This window comes from Anas platyrhynchos, chromosome 1 (genome assembly GCF_047663525.1).
Source record: "Anas platyrhynchos isolate ZD024472 breed Pekin duck chromosome 1, IASCAAS_PekinDuck_T2T, whole genome shotgun sequence".
Lineage (NCBI taxonomy): Eukaryota > Metazoa > Chordata > Aves > Anseriformes > Anatidae > Anas > Anas platyrhynchos.
This window is the reverse complement of record NC_092587.1, coordinates 19858900-19867436: the sequence shown is the minus strand read 5'-3', so window position 1 is coordinate 19867436 and position 8537 is coordinate 19858900. Positions and strand designations below refer to the sequence as shown.

At 38.1% G+C, this 8537-nt stretch overlaps 1 long non-coding RNA gene across 1 annotated transcript; it reads left to right on the top strand.

Annotated features, from left to right (window-relative positions):
* Positions 1-594: 594 nt before the first annotated feature.
* Positions 595-5713, top strand: LOC106017526 (uncharacterized). Its single transcript, XR_002402796.4, has 3 exons — positions 595-692; positions 2222-2290; positions 2380-5713. It is a non-coding gene; the product is annotated as an uncharacterized lncRNA (long non-coding RNA).
* The last annotated feature ends 2824 nt before the right edge of the window (positions 5714-8537 follow it).

Below are 8537 nucleotides of genomic sequence, written 5' to 3'. Positions count from 1 at the left end.
GAATCATTTTCCTTGTTCATGAATCTGGATTTCCCTTGGCTGCCAGAATTGTAGATGAAAGTGAAAAACATCCTTGACCTTCTCTATCAAAGAAAATGCTTCTTTCTTTCTCCTTGTCTAATGTGCAGAAATGTGGATTTTTTGAGTGATTTAAAAGGTTTGAGAATTGCAAAGAAAAGGTGTCAATAAAATAGTATTCAGGTTCTCATTTATTCTGCTGTGTCCTGACCCATAAAAAGGTGTTACAGAACATTTCAAAAGTTGTCAGCTTGTATCCTTGTAGTCTACCACACTTCCTGACTTTAACATCTGTGATGCAGCTCTACGAGTTAGTGTGTGTAAATAGTATAAATACATGAAATAAGACTGCACAGATCTTAGAAAAACAGTGTCTGTCTGGAGAAAGGTGATACATGCTCAAATCTTTGCACTCTCTCTCACTCTGTGCAATCCTTGGCAAAACAGCTAGTCTGCCTTCCATTTTCCCATCTGAAAAATATCCCTTCACAGAGTAGTCAGGAGGTTCTATCAATTAGTCCTTAATTAGGAAAACACTTAAACAAGTGTTTCAGTTAAGCCCTTTTCAGAATAGCAGTTTAAGCATGCTCTTAAATGGCTTCCTGAATTAAAGCTTAATGCTTACAAAACTCTTCATATCTAAATACAGAAGATAGTATATACATGTTATGTAGGTAAGTTAGGGTTTATTTATATGTTGTTCAGTAAAAGACTAGGCTGATCACTTCACAGGGCAATTAGCTTGTTTACCTTTTTACTGAATGTGCTTGCTGGCTCTTTCTACGTGCATTACTTCTGGATGGATTATATTAATGAACAGAGCTTGATTAAGACATAGGAACAACAGGGCTAAGTAGGGAATGAACTGTCTGACCTCTGAAATATTTTGAGATTGCAAAAAAAAAAAATATGTTCCATTTCCATGTTGTTATGAAATCAAACCATTTCAAAGTGGGGAAAAGTATGCCTAGGGTAAAGGTAATTATCTGGGATGCAAGAGAGAAAAATTCAAGCCTCTCTTCCTCACTTTCCTGCTTACTAAACAGGTAGTAATTCTATCAACCAATAGAATTTTGCAGTGGGTCCTCTTAGTTTGACCAGAAATTCTACACTCATCTCTCTATCCACTTTTTTTTTTTTTTTTTTTTTTAACACCCAAGATGATATTTCTTTGAGATGTGTTTGGATTTTATAATATCTACATATTCTGATCAAATCATGTTTCCTTGACAGATCTGTTCTCTCAGATAACCAGTTCTCCACAGCACTTTGAAATGCTGTTAAGTTCACAGTAGGATTCAGACACTGAAGCAGAATTTCTGCTAATTATAAGAGCAGAATATGTTTTTTTTTTCTTCTCAAACTCCTCTTGTTATAGGTCTTTATCTAATTAAATATTTCTTTCTTGATAAAGCCTGAACTTGGAGCAAATATAATCAGTTAATCACAACTATTCATTAATAAATGGCTCTGAATATGGAGATGTTATTTGCTACAGCTCACCTTTTAAAGCATTGGAATGGCTCACAGTTCAATTAATTTAATTATTTTGTGCCCCAGTTTAAATAACATTTACTTCCCAGTTAAGTTCCACTATTTCTTTGTAAATAAAAACTGAAATAGATAGATATCATTTTCATTTTGGAGTAATGACTCATAGGCAAGGTATAGCTTTGTGGGCTTGGAGTCAGGGAAGGTCTCATTGTGCACGGAGTTTTATTACATCATGAGGAAGATAGACCTGTCTCTGATGAGATGGATAAGTAACAACAAACATTTGGTCCTTTAGGAATTTTCTAAGAATTGACTCATTATTTCTTTCATTTTTTCTCCCTATTTCTTCCACATACAGATAAATACCTGCTAATCTGTGCGGGTGTTCTGAGAATGAATTTGTTAATGGGCATGAAATGATAAATACTACAGAAATGACTGTGCACATATGTCCACACCCTCTTATTCTTCCCTAGTTTTGGTTACTACTCTTACCTTAACCTTTCCTATGTTTGGAGCTGCCTTTTGAAGAAGATCAAACACTTCTGTCAGGAGAGAGACAATCACACCTAACGAATGCTAAGTCCATTCCCTTTGTTTCTGGGACCCCACTTCTAGCTCCCTGTGGGTTATATGAGGAGGGAAAAAAATGAAGAAAACAAAACAAAAAGATTATATCTGTGTTATTAAGGATAGTGCTCTGTTTCAGAGGGATCAGTGTTGTCAGCAAAGTCAGATGAGATCTGCAGCTGCCAGAGAATAAAACCACAGTGGGCAGGTATTCCACCAGAGTGAATTGGTCAGGCACAAAGAGATTCCCAGTGTTTACTGAACATTTACATATAATTTCTTTTATTCCCGTTTCAGCTAATGGACAAGTGAAATAATAAAGGTTCTTCAAAGCACAGTGATGAAGACTACACATCCAGAAACAGCTTGTGCATAGCACATTTGCTTAGTAACAAATGTCACTGTGAAAGCATTACCCTTTATCACTATATTGAAAATCACAGAACGAAGAATTATTTGATAGTATTGTTATCCATGGACAGGATCCATGGTCACCACATGGTCAACATCACAATGAACCCCTCATCTCCAGGGGCTATGAGAAGTGCCTGCTGTGTAGGCAGTGTGACTTCCAGGAGCTCTGACCTACTAGGCCCCTGGAAGACACATGTGGACAGAGGAAAGTAGCTGTATTGTAGCACAGGTACCAACTGTCTTTGGAAATATCAGCCTCATCAGGCACTGACAAACTATCCAAGATGTCAATACTTGGTCCCCCTGCCCTCCACAGTGGAGAAATGTGCTGATGGGAAATAACTGTCATCTTCTTCCTCATCAAAATACAAGGTACAGCTAGGTGCTACTTAAGTACGTGTCTTGTCAGGTTGGGAAGTTCAGCCAAACCTCTTTGGGCAAGAGAGTAATAACCACAGCAAGAAGAAAAATCAGATCAATTTCTGCAGGCTAGTTTTACATCAGTATTCATACACAGGAAACAAAAACAACAACAACAAACGTTTTAAGAGATCTCTAAAGGGTAAATTTTTTTTTTTTTTTGTACAAATTTGACAGAAATACATACATAAATGAGTGTGTGTATTTGAGAGAATAGCAGACAATGCAATGCAGACGGTGTGATCACTAGGAATTTTTACTTTTTGGCTATCTAAACACATATACTTGTAAGAGCATAAAGACAAAATATAACTCCACAAAATAATTGAAAAGATCTTATGGTGAAGTAATTAACATGCTTTCCATTTACTAAAATATCTCACTGGTTGCCAGAAATACTCAAGAATATATGAAGTTAAATTCTAACACTGTGAAGTTGATCAAAATAATATTCCTACTAAATTCAATGTGAAATAAGACTTCATCCTCTTTCTCTTTAGGATTTTCTGGGGGATGATGCAAAGGGCATGAAAAGGAACAAGCAATAAAATAAGCAGAATACACAGGCCTCAAAATTTGCTCAGAAGAACGTGATAAAATGGCAACCACTGCTGTGAAAAAAACAGAAGCTGTTTTATGATATCCGTAATGGTTTAGGGCTGGGATACAGGAGTTCCTGGCTGTGGTTACAACCTAACCTTGAAGGAATGGTTCTGTTATTCAGTTTTCCTTTGCATTAATAAGGATAGTAAATTCCTGTTAGAGATAATTTATTAATGTTTATGGAAATATGTTAATTAGCATCAGAAAGTTCTATTTAAAAAAAAAAAAAAAAAGAAGAAGAAAATATTAAATAGGTATTTGGATTAATGAATCTGAAGAGATATGTAGGTTGACTAGAGAAAGTAATGAGTGAGCTCTCAGGTGTTTCCTATGTTAATAAGAGCTGTTAGTCAAATAAGTGATTTGAGTTTATAGTAAACTCAGGCTTATTCTGTTTGATTTCCTAAGGAACTTTTCCCAAGCCTACTAAAATTAGTGAAACTCTCTTCCATGATTTCTTGTCATTCCAGAACTTCTGGGATCAGTCCCAGAAAGAGTAAGGAATGACTCTCATGAGAAAAGATAAAGGGTATGAAACTGGGGCAGAGGAGAAGTCCCAGGACAGATGCAGGGAAAATCCATTGCATAACTCAGGCTTAAATCTCCCCAGAGCAGCTGGGTCAGCAGGGCCTGGGGAAGCCATCCTCCACCCAACAGCTCACAGACCTTCCCCTTCCCATCAGTGAGAGTCAACATGAGAAACTGAAGTCAGCCTCAATCCCCAGGCTCCCTGACCCCACCTCACTGAGTTTCCCACAAAAAGGCATGAGATGCCTGCAGGACTTAATATTACTGGCTGCTTACATTTATGCAGAATCTAAGGGCACTTAATCACGTATATCAGCAGAGGGACCACCCAAAGTTTTCTAGAATTTTTCAGTTCCACAATCAGATATTTTAAGTTACAAGGGGACTTACATTACTTTATGATCTTTTTTTTTTTTTTTTTTAATTACTCTCATATTTGCTTTTAACATAGTCCAAGTAATTTAATGAAGGAAAGGTGGTAATATGTGGGTTTACAAAGCTTTCTGTGAATCTGTGTAATACAGAAATGTCTGATTTATTTTATTAATCTTAGCAAAGCTTTGAGGAAAAACAGTATCAACATAAGAAAATACAATAGGACCTAAAAGACGCTTTGTGTCAGAAATTCCAGAAAAATGTTTATTTTAGTGATGTCATTAATTGTTTTTTCTTTAAGGAAAATAATCTCACTATGCCTCAGCTGTCTGCATTACTGAAAAATTGTTCATGTTTGCTCAGATGAAATTGTTTAAAAGAGCTCAGCTCAACACCCATTTGAACTACATCAGTGTCCATGTAAATAAACATTACAGCCATCTTCCATTTAAATCAACTAACAACTAGTAAACTGTCCATTCGACCTAAAAGATTAGTATCGACCTAAAAGATTAGGTCGAATGGACAGTTTGCTAGTTGTTAGTTGATGATGGAAATGTATCTCACCAATATTTAATTATAGCTCTATAGAAGTTGTTTCACAAATTAGAAATGTTTTGAATACTGTGTACTCTGAGGAGCTGTTAGTTTGCAATATAGCTAAGTGTTTCAGCTAACTGGTCATAAAGAGATGACATGTGAGTACATGATTCACATGCTGTTAATTAAAGTTGCTAATAACACTCAAAGCTTTAATACATAACCGCTAGCTACCTGGATACTTGGTACACATATAGCTGCAACTGTAAATGTGATTCATACATCATGTGATGTAGAAGACCATCTGGAAAGGGGAAAAAATGAACTTCACAAGTGCAAATGGAATAGAACAAAGACAGCTCCAAGGGGAAAACAGTGACCAGGCCTGGAAAGAAGAGTCTCCATCCCTCTTTCTTCTTCTTCCTATAAACACTATGACTTTCTCTGAAAGGAAGATGAACACACTAAGAAACAAATAAAAATACAAAGAAGAAATATAAGAATTGTGAAATGATGTGGCATCATGGTACTATCTATAGAAGTGCAAATTAGAGAAAAAGACAAACTTGAGAAGTTTAAAAGTATTCTTTACCTGGTAAATTTTAGTCCTGAGTAGAACTGTTAATTTCAATAATATTCAGTAGTTTATTTTAGAAGGCCAATTTCAAAGATAATTTATAATGGTCCATTCTTCATTCATTAAACCCCTGACTTGATTATACTGGGAATTCAGAGTCTGCAAGACAAACAAAACTGTACAATAATGAGATGATTAAAAATAAATCAGATGAAATTGTTTTTTATTTAAGGCTCTTTATTTATTTTATTTATATCTGATAAATATATATCTGATATTATTTATCTCTGATATATATATATGAGAATCATACAATATCTGAGTTAGAAGGGACCCACAGGGATCATCAAGTGCAACTCCCAGATCCCCAAAGTACCACCCAATACACAAATAAATAAATAAATACATAAATCAGATTATGTGTCTGAGAGTGTTGTCCAAACGCTTCTTGAACTCTGGCAGGCTCAGTGCAGTTACTGCTTCCTGGGGAGCCTCTTCCAGTGCCCAACCATCCTCTTGGTGAAAAACCTTTTCCTGTTATCCAGCCTGAACCTCCATCTCATTCCCTCAGGTCCTATTGCTGGTCACCAGAGAGCAGAGCTCAGCACCTGCCCCTCTGCTCCCCTTGTGAGGAAGTTGTATACCATGATGAGGCCTCCCCTCAGCATCCTCTTCTCCAGGCTGAATGATCCAAGTGACATCAGATGCTCCCCACTTCTTCCCCTCTAGACCCTTCACCATCTTTCCAGCCCTCCTTTGGGTGCTCTCTAACAAAATTTTCTATCTTTCTTGTGCTGTGGCATCCAAAACTGCACACAGTGCTCAAGGTGAGGCCTCACCAGCACAGAGTAGAGTGTGACAATCTCTTCCCTTGACCGGCTAGCAATGCCGTGTTTGATGCACCCCAGGATACAGTTGGCTGTCCTGGCTGCTAAGGCATACTCCTGGTTCAGCTTGCTGTCAACCAAAACCCCCAGATCGCTTTCTGCATGTCTGCTCTCCAGCATCTCATTCTCCAGTTTGTACATATAGCCAGGGTTACCCTTTTACAGGTGCAGAATCCAGCACTTGCTCTTCTTAAACTTCATACTGTTGGTGATTGCCCTGCTCTCCATTTTGACCAGGTATCTCTGCAAGGACCCACCACCCTCGATGGAGTCAACAGCTCCATCCAATTAAGTATCACGCATGAACTTGCTTAAAAACCCTTCAAGTTCTTCATCCAAATTATTTAAGAAAACATTGAAGAGGACTGGTCCTAAATGGAGCCCTGGGGAACCCCATTACTTACAAGTTGGCAGCCTGATATAACACTATTTACAAGAGCCCTCTGGGCCTGACCCATTGGCCAATTGTTCATCCATCCTATTTGTACTGGGTCTGGCTGGAATGTTAACTTTCCCGGCAGCAGCCCATACAGTGCTGTGCTCTGCACTTGTAGCTGGAACAGCAGTGTTATCACACTAGTGTTGTGTCTACTGCTGAGCAGCAGTGGCACAGCATCGGGCCTCCCTCTAACCCTCCTAGGGGGTGGGCAAAAAGTGAGGAGAGAAACATCACTAGGGCAGCTGACCTAAACCAACCAAAGGGATATTCCATACCATGTGATGTCACACTCAGCAATAAAAAGTGAAAACAGGAAGAAGAGAGGAGGGGTGGACTCTCGTTGTGAAAACGTCGGTCCTCCTCCCGAACACCGGCTACGTGCGTTGAGGCCCTGCTTCAAGGACGTGGTCAATCATCGCTCATTTGTGGGAAGTAGAGAGTAATTTCTTTCCTCTACACTTCCACATAGCCTTCATTTGTTTTATTTGTTTGTATTCCTTCCTTTTTTTCCCTTCCCCTCCCCTTTTCCCCTTTCTGTTTTTATTTCCATTTAGTTAAATTGTCTAGTTCATAATAATCTTTCTTTAATTATTATTATTATTATTTCCCTTTAATTAAATTATCCTTATCTCAACCCGTGAGTTGTTCTTTGCTTTACTTCTCCCCCTCCTCATCTAAAAAGAGGGGGAGTGAGAGAGCGGTTGTGGGGTTTAGCTGCCCAGCACTAAAAACCACCACACTATTATGCTTTTATCTAACTGTATTCTGGTCATTTTGTCCATAAGGATACTGTGAGATACAATATTGAAAGCTTTATTGAAATCCAGAAAGATTACATCGACTGGCTTCTTTTGGTCAACTGTCTGGTTGATCTTGTGGTAGAAGGAAATTAAGTTTGTTAGACATGACCTTACTTTGGTGAACCCTTGTTGGCTCTGACCAATGACTGTGTTGTCCTTCGTGTGTTTTTCAATAACTCCCAGAATCACCTTCCCCATAATTTTACAAAGCACTGAAGTGAGACTGACAGGCCTGTAATTGCCTAGATCTTCTTTCTTGCGCTTCTTGAAAACTCAAAGCATGTTATCCAGCTTCCAGTCATCTGGGACCTCTCTGGATTTCCAAGACACTTGAAAAATAATTGAGAGAAGTCCCTTGATGACATCAGCCAGCTCTCTGAGTACTCTGGGATGAATCCCTTCAGGTCCCATGGATTTACATGCATCCAGGTAGAGTAGCACATCTTGTACAAGTTCAGGGTTAACTGGAGGTTTATCATTCCTGCAGTCATGGTCCTCCAACTCAGGACAGCTGGGGTCCTAGAACTCATCACTGGTGTTGAAGACAGAGGCAAAAAAATGCATTAAATGTCTCTGTATCATAGTACACATTTATATGTGACAAAGTGACTCATAGGGAATGCATGTGACCAGGTGAGTACTGAAAAAATGGCAAGTAAGAAAGCATTTTTAAGTTTCTAAAGATTATGTGAAGGAAGAATATCCATTCAAAACTAAGTAACATGTAGTAATGAGTAGAAAACACTCCACTACATAATCTTGCATAGTCAAGGTAGAAAAAAATTAAAAATCTGTATAACTAATTTGGACAGTCTTACAATACTATCTCCTGTAAAGAAACAATGTTGATCTTTAGAAGAGATCAGTTAGAA